This window comes from Pongo abelii, chromosome 11 (assembly GCF_028885655.2).
Source record: "Pongo abelii isolate AG06213 chromosome 11, NHGRI_mPonAbe1-v2.0_pri, whole genome shotgun sequence".
Taxonomy (NCBI): Eukaryota; Metazoa; Chordata; class Mammalia; order Primates; family Hominidae; genus Pongo; species Pongo abelii.
Window position 1 is genome coordinate 127,512,162 of NC_071996.2, and position 18,505 is coordinate 127,530,666.

The 18,505-nt window shown below is 43.2% G+C and overlaps 1 protein-coding gene across 2 annotated transcripts in view; it reads right to left on the reverse strand.

Annotated features, from left to right (window-relative positions):
* SERPINE2 (serpin family E member 2) overlaps positions 1-533 on the reverse strand; it is a 64,136-nt gene extending 63,603 nt beyond the window's left edge. Inside the window, exon 1 of one of the 2 annotated variants that reach the window (XM_002812926.6) lies at positions 274-533. The gene's annotated coding sequence lies outside the window, so the exon portion shown is untranslated. The remainder of the gene's footprint in view (positions 1-273) is intronic. The other variant, XM_063713068.1, reaches the window with a different exon arrangement.
* Positions 534-18,505: the final 17,972 nt, after the last annotated feature.

Below are 18,505 nucleotides of genomic sequence, written 5' to 3' on the forward strand. Positions count from 1 at the left end.
CCGCCTTGCCCTGCCCGGGTCCCGCTCGGGGCTCCCCGCGGGCGGGACCGGGATGCCGGGCGCGCTCCCAGCCCCGGCCAAGGCGGCCCGCGGGAGGCTGAGAAAGTTCTCTGCTCCCCGACGTCTGCGCCCCAGGGTCCCACTGGCCCCGCAGCTTCCCGGCCGGGCGCAAGGTCGGGGCGCGGGGCCGGCGCCGCGCGGAGCCCCGGGGAGCGTCCCCCGCCGAGGGCAGCGCCGGCCGCGCCCGGGACTCACCGCGCAGCCTGTACTCACCGCGCTCGCTGGATCCCCAGGGGGCGGCCGCGGAGGGTGGTGCGGCCGCAACCGGAGCGGGAGCCTGGTCTCGGCGGCGCGAGGAGTCGGAGGACGGAGCGAAGCGGCGGCGGCGAGGAGGGTCACAGCCGGAAAGAGGCAGCGGTGGCGCCTGCAGACGCCGCGCAGCCCGGGCAGCCCCACAGCGCAAGCTGGCTGCCGCGGCGGCGGGGGCTTTATCGGCGGCGCCGCGCGGGCCCCCGCCCCTTCCTGCCGCCCCCGCCCCCGGCCCGCCTCGCCCCGCCTTCCCGCCGCCTCCTTTGTGTGGCCGCGGGCCGCAGCGTCCCCGCGCCCGGCCTCCAGGACACCCCCTCTCCGCCTGCGACCTCTCGGATGCCGCCCCCCCCAGGGGTTCCTGTCGTGGGGCTGCGACCGGAACGCGCCGGGGAGACGCGCAGACCCCGAGGTGCGGCGCCAGCCCGGGCCCAGCTGCACGTGGGTCTCCCGGATGGGGGTGTGTGAGGTGGCGTGGGGGATACCGGGGCTCGTACCGCGTCCCTGAGACGCAGGGCATGTCGTCTTGGCTACCCCCTGGAAGAGACAGAGGGCGCCCTGAGACAGCGCTCACTCCTCCGGGTGATGGGGAAAACGGTGCCAGGACGCGGCCGGGAAGGGGCAGATTAACCCCTCAAGGCGTTTTGCAGGGTGTCCTAGAGCTGACTTCTCCCAGCCTAGGGGACGGAGGAGCGGCGGCAGGTCGCCTTAGGCAAATACAGACGAGGGGATCCAGAAAACTGGATTCCTGGCTATGGTGACAGCATGAGCGTCCTGGGAACCCAGCCCTTCTCAGCCGGTAACCACAGCTGCTGGGACCCGGTGCGCGATAGACAGGCGCATACCCCAGGGGCCTGCAACAAATGACCGTCCCGCTCCGGGCTCTGTTACCTGGATCTCTCTTAGTTGGTTCCTCCTTTGCGTCTAGTTAGGTTTCTGGGGACCCAAGGACCCAACTTTAATGACAGTAATTTATGTTGCCGTTAGTGTAGAATCCTCGCTAGCAGGCAGACGGCCCCAACAGCGAGGAAGAAATGTAAATCTTCCTATACACAGCCCTGAATTAAGGGTACAGCTACTGATGAGAGCCACTTGGAAGATCAGCCTGCAGTCACCCCTTGGCATGTAGGTGGCCGTGCTAGAGTGTGCACGTGTGTGTTGGGGAAGGGGTTGCTCTGAAAAGTGGAAAATCTGGACCAGCCTAACGGTGTTCTCAGTCTCTCATAGAGGGAAACAGGCTATGGGAGGCTGGGTCCTAAAATAAGGAGCAAACAGTCTACAAAATGAGCATCTGTTTAATTATTTTACAGTCATACCAAATATTTATATTCAGTTACAGGGCAACTTTCTTATTATCTGTGCCTGAAATGCTTTTTGTCCCAGGATCTTCTATGTCTGTCTGCATCCTTACACTTGAGGTCACAACTCAAACGTCCTCCCCCCTAGGAAGCCTTCCCTGACCACTTGAGATAAAGTCGCTTTATCCCCTCTAACCTATGACTTCCTTCATAACCCTCATCATGAATTGATTTTTTTTTTTTTTACCTTGTTTCTTGCTAGTTTTCTTCTACTCTCTCTCATTGGAATATACTCCCAGAGACCAGGGAAGAGAAACTAATTTCAATATTTTTTCCAACTCACTCTATGCCTAGTGCCTAGAACCATACCACACATATAGCAGTTACTCAATAAATTTTGTTGACGAGTGGATGAACTACTAGCCAAGTGACTTTTAGACATGCTAAGAACTGTTCCAGTGACAGTATTGTGCTTGGTCCAGTCAGGGCGGCGGGGTGGGCTGGAGCTGGGAACAATTCGAAGGAGGGGGGAAAGCCCACAGGTGTGAATGAGCTCGCTCAGTGTGTTTGAAAAGCTGGGAGTATCTTCTTCCAGATGGAAGGGAGTCATTCAAGAAACTACTGGAGAAATAACTGGGAAATGTGGATGAAGCCAGATTATTATGAAAATGTACCAGAATCCCTGCATCCATTTCTGTCTCAATCACGTTTCTAAATTAAAATTTGTAATAGAGGTAATTGTAGGCTGGCATGCAGTTGTTAAGAAATGATTCAGAGAGGTCTCTTTTACACTTTGCCAAGTCTTCCTCAATGGTAACACTTTGCAAAACCATTGTATAATATCACAATCAGGATATTAACATTGATACATTGATTCCTATCTCACAGGCTTTGGTTAATTATGTGTAACTTTAAATTTTTACTAAAGTTACTCAAAAGTTAAACCAGTGAGAGAAATGCACAAAATAACTATTTTGAAGAGTTTCAGTCTCTTGTCTTGAAGGAGCCAATGTTTTTCAAGGAAAAAAAAAAAAAACCCCTTTTTTGCTTTCCCAATTAGAGTGTAAATAGGGTCCAAATTCTTCATCTATGAAAGACGTTAGAAGTCCTTAGGACTTACCTCTTTGGGTTACACTTTAATGACTGACGTTCACTTCCCCATTCTTTCCTGTACTGTCGAAGGAACATTTTGAGCAATACTGTACATGACTTGTCAATTCTGAAATCAGACCGGATGCAGTGCTAACTAATATGCTAAAGTAAGCCTAGCCACTAATGTTCCTTTCTCTCTCGCTAGACATGCGATGAAGCCGACGATGAGGTCTCCCAAAGGAAAGTGATTCAAGACAAAGACCCATTCTGCCAGTGGGATATGCTGGGAATACCAACTATACTTGTTACTGAGTGTGCATGGCTGGTGTTGGCTGGCCTTCCTGATGCCAGCAAGAGGAGACAGAAGTAATGACCCAAGCTACACTTTCCATGACACTCAAATGGCCAGGCTCTTTGACACCCACCATGAGGGGCTGTTCCAAAGATGTTGTGTTCCTACCTCAGTTGGTCCCCACAAGCAGCAGGTTCCTCCTCCAGTATTCTCCAATATTTGACCCTTTTTGAGATGCATTTCTCATAGATGTGTACTTCCAATCCACATTTCCTTCCTACCTCTACCTCAGTTTTGTTTGAGAAATCCAAATCATTTAACACTTCTACCTGGCTGTTTCTTTGCGACTTCACATTCACAGCGAAATTTCATTTTGTCCTGCAATTGTGTGGCTTGCCTTAATCCGCAAATAGAGCTTCAAATTGTTTATTCCTTTGACCTGGAGTTTAGCCAGCTCCAGCTAGGCTCTGAGTTTGGCTTTGTGTCCATAAGCCACAGTTGGGAGAAACGCAAGAAATGCCCAAACAGAATAAAACAAATGATCTATTTAGTCTTGTTTCCTCTCTTGGAAGAAGTCCAGTGTTGAGTGCCTTGGAATAAATGAAAATCCCCCACCCCACCTCCACTGCTCTCCCATGCACCCAAACAGTATGACCTTGTGTTTAAGTAAAAACGGTCCTTAGCTCCCAGTGGGATGATGGTGTTTTGTCTGGAAGACTGACAGATGTTATGATAATAAGATAATGGATACTCACTTCTCTCCTATCTAACCCCTATTTAAAAGACATTACACCGTAACAGTGCTTGTTACACAATATTATAGTTGCAAATGTTGTTATGGAAGATTGTTTCAACCAGGGGAAAAGAGACTGGTAATAACAGTACACTTATACAATTAGTTTCTGAAACTGTTGCATTGCTTTGGGTTTTTTTTTTTTTTTTTTTAGCTTAGAAAAGGCATTTATCTTTTTATTTCCCTTTAAAGTTGGCTTTAAAATAAATTCAATTTCCTCTTCCTGTAACTTCTGAAACAGATTAAACCAGAGCATCAATTTGCACTTTGCTATTGTCGTCACTAGTTTTCACCAAGACCTTCAGAGAAAAGACATTACTAAGTGCTGGGCTAGGTATTATTTTCTACTTATATGTGACCAAATAGGATGTAACAGCCAGGTTCTGAGAGTCGTTGTGATACTGACCCCTTCAATCAACAGCCTAGCTCTTCTCCTTCCTTGTACCACCAAACAATAGATGCTGCCTCCCTTTTTCCATGAGTCTCTTCGGTCTATCTTCTCACCCCATCATCGGGCTCCCCTCCTTTTCTTCCTCACTTCCTTGGGCGCTCCTTCTCTCCCTAATGTTACCAATAGCTTCCAATGGCAACCCCAGTAGTTTTTCAACATTCTTTATCACCTTTGAGTCCTTGGCATGATTTCACCCTCATATGTGTGCCCATTTTTTGGAAACTCCTTTGCCTATTTTCTCTCTTCCGATGCCTTAACTTGCCTTTATCCTTTTTTCATCAAATCTTCCAACAGGTGGGCACCATGCAGTTGACTGTCCTCAGCTCCCTCCTCTTTTCTCCACTCTCCCAATGGAATGAACATTGATTTATCTGTGGCCACTAACACCTGTTCCCCTCCTCGCCTTTTGATAGTGGAAACACCTCTTCTGTTTTATGCAGCATTTTGTTGGGAAGGAAATCAAGGTATCCTTACTTTCACTAGCCAAGGGATGGGCGTATGACCAAGCTCACTGGATTCCCTCCCAGTTCTGTGAATCTTGAAAAGAATGAAAAAGTAGTTGCAGCTGACTTATCTCAGCTTGATGAATGATGAATTTGTAAGTTCTTCTTATCTGGACCTCAGAGCTGCCCTAGACCCTGTTCCATCTGAGCAGAGGTCCACAGTGAACTCTGTTTCTGTGAGACTTTTCTACTTGTTAGCCAGATTCAGTTTCTGTTGCTAGCAACCTAGGATGCCTAACTGACATACCTTAAATGTATGTAACTTTGCTTAGTTCTGGATGAATTCTAAGCCCATATCTACAGATGGCCTTGGCCACCATCCCAAGGTACCACTCATCTATCTCCAAGTGCCTGGCAGACACCTCCACTTAATATCCCACCATCACCTCCCACCTAACAAGTCAAACCCACTTATTATCTTCATCCCCAAACCAGTTCTTCCTCCTGTGTTCCGTGTGTTTTACAGACATGACTTCCATCTCAGTCACCAAAGCACAAAGATGGGAATGAATTCTTTCTTTCTTTTCTTTTCTTTTCTTTCTTTCTTTCTTTCTTTCTTTCTTTCTTTCTTTCTTTCTTTCTTTCTTTCTTTTTTTCTTTCTTTCTATCTTTCTTTCTTTCTTTCTTTCTCTTTCCTTCTTTTTCCTTCCTTCCTTCCTTCCTTCCTTCCTTCCTTCCTTCCTTCCTTCCTTCCTTCCTACCTTCCTTCCTTCCTTCCCTCCTTCCTTTCTTTTTGAGACAGAGTGTCACTCTTGTCACCCAGGCTGGAGTACAGTGGCATGATCTCAGCTCACTGCAACCTCTGTCTCCCGGGTTCAAGTGATTATCCTTCCTCAGCCTCCCAAGTAGGTAGGATTACAGGCATGCACCACCATGCGTGGCTAATTTTTTGTATTTTTAGTAGAGAGGGGATTTCACCATGTTGGCCAGACTGGTCTCGAACTCCTGACCTCAGGCAATCCACCCGCCTCAGCCTCCCAAAGTGCTGGGATTACAGGTGTGAGCCACTGCACCCAGCCCCTTTTCTTTTTTTTATTCATCCCATTTCCAGCCATTCCTTAGGTGCTGTTAGTAGTTTTTAATTTTTTTCCCCAAAGTCCCTCTGAGTCACCCCTCTTCCATTTTTTCAAGTCAGTTCAAACTCTTACCACTCCAATAGCACCCTAACTATTCTCTCAGCTTCCAGATTCTATCTGTAACTGCCAGCTTAGTCTTTCTAAAGTGCTTTTTTGGTCATGCCACTCCCTAGCTTAAAATAATTCCACTGTTCATCACGAAGGTTCCGATTCCTTGGTTTAGTCAGTCTTCTGTAGAGGTTATGAACACAGGCTCTGAAGTTAGATTGCCTGTGTTCAAATCCCAGTCTCACCACTATGTAATTTTTTTCAAGTAATTTAACCTGTGAGCCTCAGTGTCCATTTTGTAAAATGGGGGATAATAATAGAATAACCCACTCATAGGGCTATGTGAAGATTGTGTAGTTAATTCATGAAAAGAACTGAGTATTTGACACATAGTAAATGCTTAATAAAAATTTACTACAATGAAAGCTCTCTGCAATTTAACCCCAACCCACCTTTCTTGCATTATCTTTTCATTTTCTCTATGTTCTTAAAGGTTTTCCCAATCAGAATTACTCACCTATATCAAAATTGTATTTTTCTGTCATCATGCCATTGTTTAAACCATTCTCTCTCACCTGAATACCCTTTTCTTACTCCACCTGTATCAGTTATCTAGTGTTGCATTACAAACTGTCTTTTTTTTTTTTTTTTTTTTTGAGACAGAGTTTTTCTCTTGTTATGCAGGCTGCAGTGCAATGGTGTGATCTCAGCTCACTGCAACCTCCACATCCCAGATTCAAGCGATTCTCCTGCCTCAGCCTCCTGAGTAGCTGGGATTACAGGCGCATGCCACCATGCCCAGCTAATTTTCATATTTTTAGTAGAGACATGGTTTTGCCATGTCGGCCAGGCTGGTCTCAAACTCCTGACTTCAGGTGATCTGCCTGCCTCGGCCTCCCAAAGTGCTGGGATTATAGGCATGAGCCACCGCTCCGGGCCCTAACTATCCCAAATTTTAATGGCTTAAAATAACAACCATTTTATTTGTTTGTGATTGTATGGGTTGGATAGGCATGGTTTGGCTGGGATGGTTCATCTCTGCTCCACCTCCTGTTGTCTGACTTCACTCGTGCAGCCATAGGACTCAAGGTGGCCTCACTCATGCATGTGGACTCTCAGAGAGAAGGACTGGAACCCTCAGTCTTCTCTCTCTAGTTTTTCATCTTCACGGGCCCTTTCCACCTTGTTGTATTTCAAGCTCTAAGGCTTTCCTACATGGTTTTTCCAGCAGTAGTCAGGCTTTATAGGATGGCTGAGGACTTCAAGGTGGGAAAAACAGAAGCCTCAAGTTCTATTAAGGATTAGCCTTGGATCTGGCACAATACCACTTCTGCTGTCACAATTCAGAGCAGGTCTCAGGGCTATCTCAGATTCAAGAAGTGGACTCTACCTGTTGATGAGAGGTGTATTAGACAGCATGGGCTGTCATAAGTAGATACTACAGACTGGGTAACTTAAACAATAGATGTTTATTTTCCACAGTTTTGTAGGCTGGAGATCAAGGTGCCAGCAGGGTTGGTTTCCGGTGAGGCCTCTCTTCCTAGCTTGCAGATGGCTACCTTCTCACTGTGGCCTCACTTTTTTTTTTTTTTTTAATATATATATATATAGAGAGAGAGAGAGAGAGAGATCTCTGCTGCTGTCTCTTTCTTTCTTTTCTTTTCTTTCTTTCTTTTTTTTTTTTTTTGAGATGGAGTCTCCCTCTGTCACCCAGGCTGGAGTGCAGTGGCGCAATCTCGGCTCACTGCAACTTCCACCTCCCAGGATCAAGCGATTCTCCTGCCTCAGCCTCCTGAGTAGCTGGGACTACAGGCTTGTGCCACCAGGCCTGGCTAATTTTTGTATTTTTAGTAGAGATGGGATTTCACCATGTTGGCCAGGCTGGTCTCAAACTCCTGACCTCAGGTGATCCACCCACCTCGGCCTCCCAAAGTGCTGGGATTACAGGTGTGAACCATGGAGCTCAGCCTCTGCTGTCTCTTTCCCTTCTTACAAGGACACCAGTCATATTGGATTAGGGTCCCGCCCTTATGTTCTCATTTAACCTTAATTACTTCCTTAAAGACCCTATCTTCAAATACAGTCACATTAGGGTGTTGGGGTGTCAACATATGAATTTGGCGGGGACACAATTTAGTCCATAATAAGAGGAGTGGTGAAATCCATTTCAAAAAGGCATGTGGGAGGAGAGGGATTACTTTGGCCATTTTTGGACATAATCTATCACCACTCTTTGCCACTGAAATCATTTTCATCCTTCACAGTTTTCCCCTCTCAGCCTAGCCAGAGTCGATTTCCCCTTACTCCCTGCTCTTGTGGCTCTGAGTATGGGCTACATATTCCACACAACCACATCCGGCCTTGGATGTAAGCATTTGGTTTAGGTTCCAACCTCAGGGCAATGGGCCATGTCTTGTGTATTTTTATGTTTTCACACAGTGCCTTGCACAGAGAAGTCCATAATAAATATTTGTGGAATGAACAAAATGTGCATTAATTTTACTATTCTAATTGGTGCCTGGGCAGTTTACAAGCTTCTGTTCCTCCTTACATGTCCCACGTTGCCTACCTCTTCCAACTCTTAGAGCATTGCATGATGGGAAGAACTCAGAAAACGGAACACTGGGAGCCAGAAAACCTGGGTTTTTGTCCAGTTTCTACCACCTCTTAATTGTGATCTTGGGCAAGTCATTTGAATTTTCTGGGGCTCAGTTTCCTCAAGTCTAAAAAAAATAATAAATAAAGAGTAATTGAATATCTACTATAGGGCTATTGAGAGAATATGAGATAGGTGAAGTACTTTGTAAAGTCTAAAAACCTTCACAGATTATTACTATTATTAATTCTGAAGCACACATTTGATCTTAGTTCCTTGCTGACTCTGCCTTAGGCAAACTGCTGTCATCTAAATGTTTGTGTCCCCTCAACATTCCTGTGTTGAAACTTAGTCACCAATGGGTGGCACTGGGGGTGATTAAGTCATGAGGACAGGGTCTTCATGATTGGGATTAGGGCCCTTATAAAAGAGACCCAAGAGAGATCCTTACCCCTCCTGCCATGTGAGGACACAGCAAGAAGACTGCTTTGTTGGAAGCAGGAAACAGGCCCTCACCAGACACTGGATCTGCTGGTGCCTGGATCTTGAACTTCCCAGCTTCCAGAACTGTGAGAAATAAATTTGTGTTATTTATAAGCCACTCAGTCTAAGGTATTTTGTTATAGCAGCCCAAGCAAACTGAGACACTTCCTATAGTGTCTGGCTCATTGTATGTTGCCCAGGTTGGTCTTGAACTCCTGGGATCAAGCGATCTTCCTGCCTCAGCCTCTCAAAGTATTGGGATTACAGGTGTGAGCCACCATGCCCAGCCTGACATCTTTTAATAAGATCCCCAGTGAAGTCATATGAACCTGAAAGTTTAAAAAACTGATTTAACTTGCTTATCTAATGTACAAGGCAGCTGGGGTCCAAGAACCTGAATGACTTGCCCAAGGTTGCATAGGTAAATGAGGAGCCCGTGAAACACTGGGTAAGAGCCTGTGCTTTGAATTATATAGGCCACTGCAGGAATCCAGGCTCTCCTCTTCGCCAGCCTAAAATCTTGGTAATTCCCTGAATACCTCTAAAGCTCAAATTACTTTCTGTTAAAGGAGTATCAATGCTACTTCAGAGGCTCATTGAGAAGTTAAAATGAAAAGTAGGTAGAAAGCACCCAGAAAGCTCTCAATAATCAGTCGTTAGAATCATTATTCTAACTTAGATGTCCACATTCTGTGTTGCCTCATAAGCATCCCATGTTGCATAGAAGAAATGGGAAATAGTGTGTTTAGATACATTTGGTCTTTCTGAGACTAGTATTATATCTAATTTAGATTTTATGGTTTGTAAGAATGAGGAAAAGGAAGAGGGGCTTCCAGAGGAAAGTGAACAGAAAGCTGTACAGCAGTGAGATTGCAGATATTTGCTTGCCTGACTCTTTCTGGTTTGGCTTGTCCATGATGACCTGCAGAACCAACCAACCACTGGAGGAATGTCCAGGTGGGTTAGGCTTTTGCCCACACTTCCCCCCACAGCTTTCTGGGGCTTCTCCCCACCCTCTTTCCTCTCACCTCTGAGTGCTTCCCTTCCTTTGCCCCCTCACAGTGTTCTCATGCAGGCTTCTCACAGCCTCCCAAAGTGGGGCTCTACCTCTTCCTGTCTCCTGGGAAACCCCACAAATTCTGGGCCTTTCTTCCACATATCAAGAGTCACCTGTGCCAGGCATGGTGCCTCACACTCATAATCTCAGCACTTTGGGAGGCCAAGACAGGAGGATAGTTTGAGCCCAGGAGTTTGAGACCATCCTTGGCAATACAGTGAGACTCCTATCTTTTCAAAAAATCAAAAAATTAGCCGGGTGTGCTGGCACGAGCCTGTGGTCCCAGCAACACAGGTGGAGGCTGAAGCAGGAGGATCACTTGCACCAAGGAGGTGAAGGCTACAGTGAGCTGTGTTTGTGCCACTGAGCCCGTGCAACAGAGTGAGACCCTGTCTCAAAAAAAAAAAGTCACCTGCCCCTTGCCTCGTTTTACAGGACTGGCCAGCTAATCAATTTTAACACTGGCTTTACTTCCTTTCGAATAATATTTGCATTTTTCTGTGATGGAGTATTTTTTTCCTTTTATTCTTAGGTGACTTGTAATAATTGTACTTATTTATGGGTGCAGTGTGATATTTTGATACATGTATTAATGTGTAATAATCAAATCAGGGTAATTAGCACATCCATCATCTCAAAGATTGATTATTTCTGTGTGTTTGGAACATTCAAAATCCTCTGTTGCAGCTTACTGAAAATATGCAATAAATTGCCATTAACTGTGTTCATCCTCCAGCACTATAGAGAACCAGAACTCATTTCTCCTGTCTGGCTCTAATTTTGTATTCATTAACCAACCTCTCCCTAGCCACCCTCTCCTCCCCCTCCCTGCCTCTAGTAACCACTATTCTACTCTCTCCTTCTGTGAGCTCAACATGTTTCAGCTCCCATATACAAATGAGAACATGTGTGTATACATCTTTCTGTGCCTTATTTCACATAACATAATTGTCCTCCAGGCTCATCCTTGTTGCCACTAATGGCAGGCTTTCATTCTTTTTTATGGCTGAGTTGTATTCCATTGTGTATATGTACCACATTTTCTTTATCCATTCATCTGTTGATGGACATTTAGGATGATTCTATCTCAGCTATTGCGAATAGTACCGCAAAAAATTTAAACATGCAGATATCTCTTCCATATACCGATTTTCTTCTCTTTAAATAAATACCCAGTAGTGGGATTGCTGGATTATATGGTAGTTCTATTTTTAGTTTTTTGAGAAATCTCCATACTATTTTCCATAATGGTTGTATTAATTTGCATTCCCACCAACAGTGTATAAGGGTTCTCTTTTCTCCACCTTGTCACCAGCGGTTTTTTTTTGTGTCATTTTGACCATAGCCATTCTAACTGGGGTGAGATGATATCTCACTGTGATCTTGATTCGCATTTCCCTGACGGTTAGTGATGTTGGGCATTTTTAATGTATTTGATGGACATTTGTCTTTTTTTTTTAGAAATATCCATCAGATCCTTTGCCCATTTTCTAATCGGATTAGGTATTTTGCTGTTGAGTTATTTGAGTTCTTTGTATATTCTGGATATTAGCTCCTTGTCAAATGTATAGTTTGCAAATGTTTTCTACCATTCTACAAGTTGTCCCTTCACTTCGTTGATTGTTTCCTTTGCTATGTAGAACCTTTTTAGTTTGATTTAGTCCTATTTGTCTATTTTTATTTTTGTTGCCTGTGGCTTTGAAGTCTTAGCCATAAAATCTTTGTCTAGACCAATGCCCTGAAACAATTTGTCTATATTTTCTTTTAGTAGTTTAAAAGTTTTGGGTCTTACATTTCAGTCCTTAATCCATTTTGAGTTGATCTTTATACATATATGGTGAGTGATAGGGGACTAATTTCATTCTTTTGCATATGGATATCCAGTTTTCCCAGCATCATTTATTGAAGAGACTATCCTTCCCCAATGTATGTTCTTGGAGACTTTGTAAAAAAAATCAGTTAGTTGTAAATACACGGATTTATTTCTGGGTTCTCTATTCTGTTCTATTGGTCTATGTGTCTGTTTTTAATACCAATATGATGCTGTTTTGGTTAATAGTATAACTAACTTTCTAGTGTAATTTGAAGTCAGGTAGTGTGATGTCTTCAGTTTTGTTCTTTTGCTCAGGATTGCTTTGACTTATTTGAGTTTTTTTTGTGGTTCCATGCAAGTTTTAGGATTATTTTCTCTATCTCTGTAAAGAATGTCATTAGTATTAAGATAGGAGTTGCATTGGATCTGTAGATCGCTGTGGGCAGTATGGTCATTTCAACAATATTAATTCTTCTAATCCATGATCATGAGATGTCTTTCCATTTTTTTCTGCTTTATTCAATTTCCTTCATCAGTGTTTTTTCATTTGTTTGTTTTCATTGTAGAGATCTTTCACCTCCTTGGTTAAAATATTTACATTTCAATGACAGCTTTTCTTATCTCAGACCCCCAAAGAGTGAGTAATGTATCATTCAATGGTACAGATATGTTTGAGTGGAGTGACAATGGGAACCTTTTAGCACTCCTCAAATCCTGTGACTGTGAACAGCAGCCAGCACCGTCTTCCATCAAAATGGTTTCTAGAAACCCACACTCTATCTATTCCTCTCCCTACCTTCTTTTCCTTTTTCTCTCCCTCTCTGTCATGTTGCAAACCATTTGACATTTATAAGGTTAAGAACACAGACTTTGGAGTCAGACTTTCTGGGTTCAAATCCACACTCTGTCATTTACTCTCTCTGTAATGTAGACAAGTTGCTTAACCTCCCAGGGCCTTAGTTTCCTTAACTGTAAAATGGGGTTGAGAACAGTAGCTACTTTATCAGGATGTTATGAAGTGGAAAGGCATGCATATGCTAAGTGTTTGAAGAGTGCCTGGTGCAGAATAAGTGATGTGTGAGTGGTTGCTACTGTGAGCTTAAAGCTAAGCTGTGTACTATGGGCCCAGAGATGAATGACCCAATTCCTATATATGGATTTATCTTTTATTCCTCCTTTGACTACAGGGATACATATGGAAATCTGAGCAAAGGGAAGATAAAGGGAAGATAGTAACATGAAGCTAGGAATGAGGATGGTACACAGGTATGTATCTGAAGCCCTAAAACTCCTGGAGGTGGGTTGCAGATTTGTCTCTAATGATGGCATTATACTAAAGCACAATCAGAAAATGCTGTAATGGAGAGAGTGGAGGCAGAGTAGCAGTATCATTTATTTCATGCGCCTAGGCAACCAACCCCACTGATATGGTTGCCTTATCCAAGGATAGATTTTTTAGAGTAGTGGTTCTCAACCTATTTTTTTTTTAAAACTAAACTTTTAAGAAAATAAACCTTTTTACTTTGAGGTAATTTTACATGAACAGAAATGTTGTAAAGATAATATGGAGAATCTCTCTTATACTTGTCACAGCTTGGAAATTAACACTGGCACCTTATCACTAGCTAAACTCCAGCTTTTATTTGGATTTCAACAGTTTTTTCCCTCTGATGTCCTCTTCTGTTCCAGAGTTCCATGAAGAATACCCATTGCATTTAGTCGTTATGTCTCCTTAGTCTCCTCTGGTCTGTGACAGTTTCTCATTCTAGTTTTTCATGACCTTGATTGACAGTTCTGAGGTGTACTGCTCAAGTGTTTTGCACAATATCCCTTAATGTATGTTTGTTTGATGTTTTCTCATGATTCGATTGGGGTTATGGGTCCTGGGGAAGGCTACCAGACAGGTGAAGTGTCCTCATCACGTCATATCAAGGGCACATGATATCAATACGACCCATCAGCGGTGGAGTTAACCTTGATCAATTTGGTTGAGGTAGTGTTTGCCATGTTTCTCTACTGTAAAGTTACTATTTTGCCCTTTTCCATATTCTATTCTTTGGTTGCACCTCACTAAGTCCAGCTCACACACAGGGAGGTTTAATTCTGCCTTCTGGAGGTGGGAATATCTACTGTCTACTTATATTAAATGGAATTCTTCTATAGGAAAGATTTGTATCCTCTCCCCTATTCATTTATTTAATTCAACTATATATTTATATAAATGCGGGCTCATTTATGTTTATTTTATATTATGGGTTATAATAGAATACCACACTATTCATTTTGTTGCTCAAATTTTTCCAGCATTGGCCACTGGGAGCTCTTCTTGTGTCCCTTTGATATGCTCTCATTCTTTGTCTTTTTTTTTAAGTTAAATGTTGTGAATCCATTAACTTTTACAGAATATTCTTTTGTGTCTTGACCACTTTTTGCTTTCTGGAACTACAAGATGTTCCAGGCTTAGCTTGTATTTTCTCCACTTTAGCCCTAGAATTAGACATTTCTCCAAGGAGCCTGGGCTACTTTTACTGGAGAAAAGTAATTTAGAAACCAAGATTGGCCAGGCGCGGTGGCTGAAGCCTGTAATTCCAGCACTTTGGGAGGCCGAGGCGGGCAGATCACCAGGTCAGGAGATCGAGACCATCCTGGCTAACATGGTGAAACCCCGTCTCTACTAAAGATACAAAAAATTAGCCGGGCATGGTGGGGGGTGCCTGTAGTCCCAGCTACTTAGGAGGCTGAGGCAGGAGAATGGTGTGAACCCAGGAGGCGGAGCTTGCAGTGAGCCGTGATCACACCACTGTACTCCAGCCTGGGCAAAAGAGTGAGACTCTGTCTCAAAAAAAAGAAAAAAAAGAAAAAAAGAAAAAGAAACCAAGATCTGGGTCCTATGTGTGTTTGCTGCCACTGAGGCACGGCACACTTTTGAATGTTAAAGTTTTGGTGCACACATCATGAGCATAGGTACGAAATAATCCACTTGGTCCCTCTTTATCCCTATGTCTCCATAGTTCTGAATGCTTACTCTGATTTACTCATGCAAAAAGGTTTTTATGTGTGTCAGTACATAATATTTTATGCTTCCTGCCTCTTAGTCATGAAAAAGTGCCAGACCACATCAAGACAATTACCTCAACATAGCATTCTAGCTGATACCTTTTAACACATCAAGATGGGTATCCACATAATAAATTATATACTCAGATAAAAATCTGGCAATACAATCGTGGAAGGCTTATTTTATTCTATAATACTGATTATAGCAATGTGTAGGAGATAGGGTTGTTTATCTGTAAATACCATCACATTTTCTGCTTGCAGAATCTGGATTTTGTTAAGGCATTTATCCATCTATCCTTCTGCTAATTGCCTTAAAAGAAAATCCTGGTTAATCTTGACCAATCATGATAATTTCATTCTCTTTGCCAAATGTTTGGCTTAGGGGTGGAAATGTGACCTAATTTTAGCCAATTATGTATACGATGGTCAATTGGTGGGAGAGCTTCTGAGAAAGGTTGTGTTGAGGACTAAAAAAAAAATTCAGGCAAAAAGAAGATCCATTCTTCAACCTGATGCCCAGGACCACAACAGCCATCTTGTGACCATGAGAGGAACTCAGGCAACATACTAAGGGTGGAAGAGACAAAAGATAGAAAGACTCTGCGTCTTTGATGATGTCACTGAGCTGCTGAATTCACCAACCCAGGAGGCCTCCTACCCCAGTCCCTCTTGTTGGATAAGATAAATATTCCTTTTTGTCTTGGAAATTTTGAGTTATTATTTCCTTTACTCGCAGCCAAAAGCATCTTAATGAACACACACTACTTTAAACTATTTTAAGGCAGTCATTAAATATTTTTAGATCCTAGGCTCTTTCCAGAATTCATTCATTCATTGATTTTTAACAAATATTTACTCAAATATGGGAGTAAGACAGAGACATTGATCAAATAATCACACGTACATATAATGACAAAGTATGATCAGTAAGAAGAACAAAAAATATAAGAAACTTTATGAGAACAACTGAAGGATAGAATCTAGCCTGAGAAGCGGCCCTGTTAAGGTAAGACTTCACTTCATAAGCATGAATGACTGACATCAGAAAGTGAAGGGAGGAGGAGGAAAGTGTCCTTGCAATAGTGTGGGGCAGCAGCGTGTGCAAAGCTTCCATGTGGGAAGCAGCATGGTGCCCTGGAGGAACCTGAAGAAGATCTATGGGACAGGAGGAGAAAGACAGAGAGAGGAGTGGTACATCTAACACTGAAGAGGTTCAGATGACATAGGGTAGACCCTGGAGACCATAGTAAGGATTGTTCTCTCTGTCCTAGAAGAAAAAAGAAATACAGTGAAGTGCTCCAATCTGGGTAAGATAGGATTATACGATCTAATCAGTTCCCTCTGGGTACCTTAAGACTCAGTCTTGCCATAATATTGCATTCAAATGCAAAACACTATCATTTGATTGATAAATGCAATCAAAGATGGTTCTTATTTGTGCCTTTTAAAGGGTATCATAGGCAGAGAGTATTAGAACTTGCATTAGTCTGTTTTCACACTGCTAATAAAGACATACACGAGACTGGGTAATTTATACAGAAAAAGAGGTTTAATGGACGCACAATTCCATGTGGCTGAAGAGGCCTCACAATCATGGCAGCAGACAAGAGAGAATGAGAGCCAAGCGAAAGGGGAAACCCCTTATGAAATCATCAGATTTTCTGAGGCTTATTCACTACCATGAGAACAATATGGGGGAAGTCGTTCCCATGATTCAATTATGTTCCACCTAGTCCCTCCCACAACACCTGGGAATTATGGGAGCTACAATTCAAGATGAGATTTGGGTATGGACACAGCCAAACCATATCAGAGCTCACCCAATATCTATGTGTTCCTCTACATTGTCCAGCTTTCCTTGCAGTTTGGTTGAGATCATGCGACTGGGTTCTGATGGCAATGATGTAAGCCATTTCCAGGTCTCTTTCTTAAAAACATTCTGTATAATGCTGTGGCCCTTGCTTCATCAGCCACAGTGATGTTGGAGGCCACCTTTCCAAGTGGCATGGCTTCAAGGTGTAAGATGGCTGGTGATCTGCAGCAGACTTCAATGAATCAGAAATAAAACCCCCCTTTTAAGGCCTCAAGTTTTCACTGTGTTTGTCACTGCAGTGTAACATGACTATACTAGCTTCCCAAGGCTGCTGTAACAAATTACCACAAACTGGGTGGCAACAGAAATTTACAGTCATGTATCACTTAAGAATGAGAATACATTCTGAAAAATGCATTATTAGGTGATTTCATTGTGCAAACATCACAGAGTGTGCTTACACAAACTTGGATGGTATAGCTTATTAGGCACCTAGGCTATGTGGCATAGCCTGTTACTCCTAGGATATGAACCTGTACAGCATATCACTACACTGAATACTATAGACAATTGTAACACAATGGTAAGTATTTGTGTATCTAACTATATCTAAACAAAGAAAAAGTACACTAACATGTGGTATAAAAGATTTAAAAATGGCACACCTGTATAGGGCACTTACCACAAATGGAGCTTGCAGGACTGGAAGTTGCTCTGGGTGAGTCACTAAGTGGCAAATGAATATGATGGCCTTTAGGACACAACTGTACACGACTGTAGACTTCATTGGTACCATTTAGACACACTGCTTCACCTAACATGCACATCTTTGGGGTGTGAGAAGAAACTGGGGTACCCGGAGAAAACCCATGCAGACCTGGGGAGAATGTGAGAACTCCACACAGACAGCGGCCTGAGCTGGGAATAGACTTTATTTTTTTCTCATCAATGTTATAACAAAATGACTTTGAACAAAACGATGTTATTTGAGGACCTGCTATACACTTAGGCTACACAAAATTTATTTAAAAATAAAATGATTGGGCTATGATGTATGATGGCTATGACATCACTAGGTGATAGGAGTTTTTCGGTTCCATTTTAATCTTATAGAATTTCTGTCATATATATGGTCTGTTGTTGACCTAAAAGTCATTATACAGTCCATGACTATGTTCTCTCACAGTTCTGGAGGCTAGGAGTCTGAAATCAAGGCATCACTGGGGCCATGATCCCTCTGAAGGGTGGAAGGAAGAATCCTTCCCTCCCTCTTCCAAGCTTCTAGCAGTTATTGGCAATCCTTGATATTCCTTAACTTGTAGCTTCTTTACTTCAATCTTTGCCTCCATCTTTACAAGGCTTTCTCTGTGTATGTCTTTGTGCTCAGATGGCCTTATAAGGCTACTAGTATTGGTGTCTTAGTCCACTTTGTGTTGCTATAAAGGAATACCTGAGGCTGGGTACTTTATAAAGAAAAAAGGTTTATTTGGTTCATGACTCTGATGTCTGGAAAGTTCAAGATTGGGCATCTACATCTGGTGAGGGCCTCAGGCTGCTTCCATTCATGGCCAAAGGCAGAAAGGAACCCAACATGTGCAGAGATCACCTGGTGAAAGAGGAAGCAAGAGAGAGGAGTGAGGTACCAAGTTCTTTTTAAATAACCAGTCCTCTCAGGAACTTGTAGAGTGAGAACTCATTCATCCCCTAGGGAGGACACTAATCTATTCATGAGGAATCCACCCCCATGACCCAAACACCTCCCATTAGGCCCCATCTCCAACACTGGGGATCAAATTTCAACATGAGATTTGGAGGGGACAAATA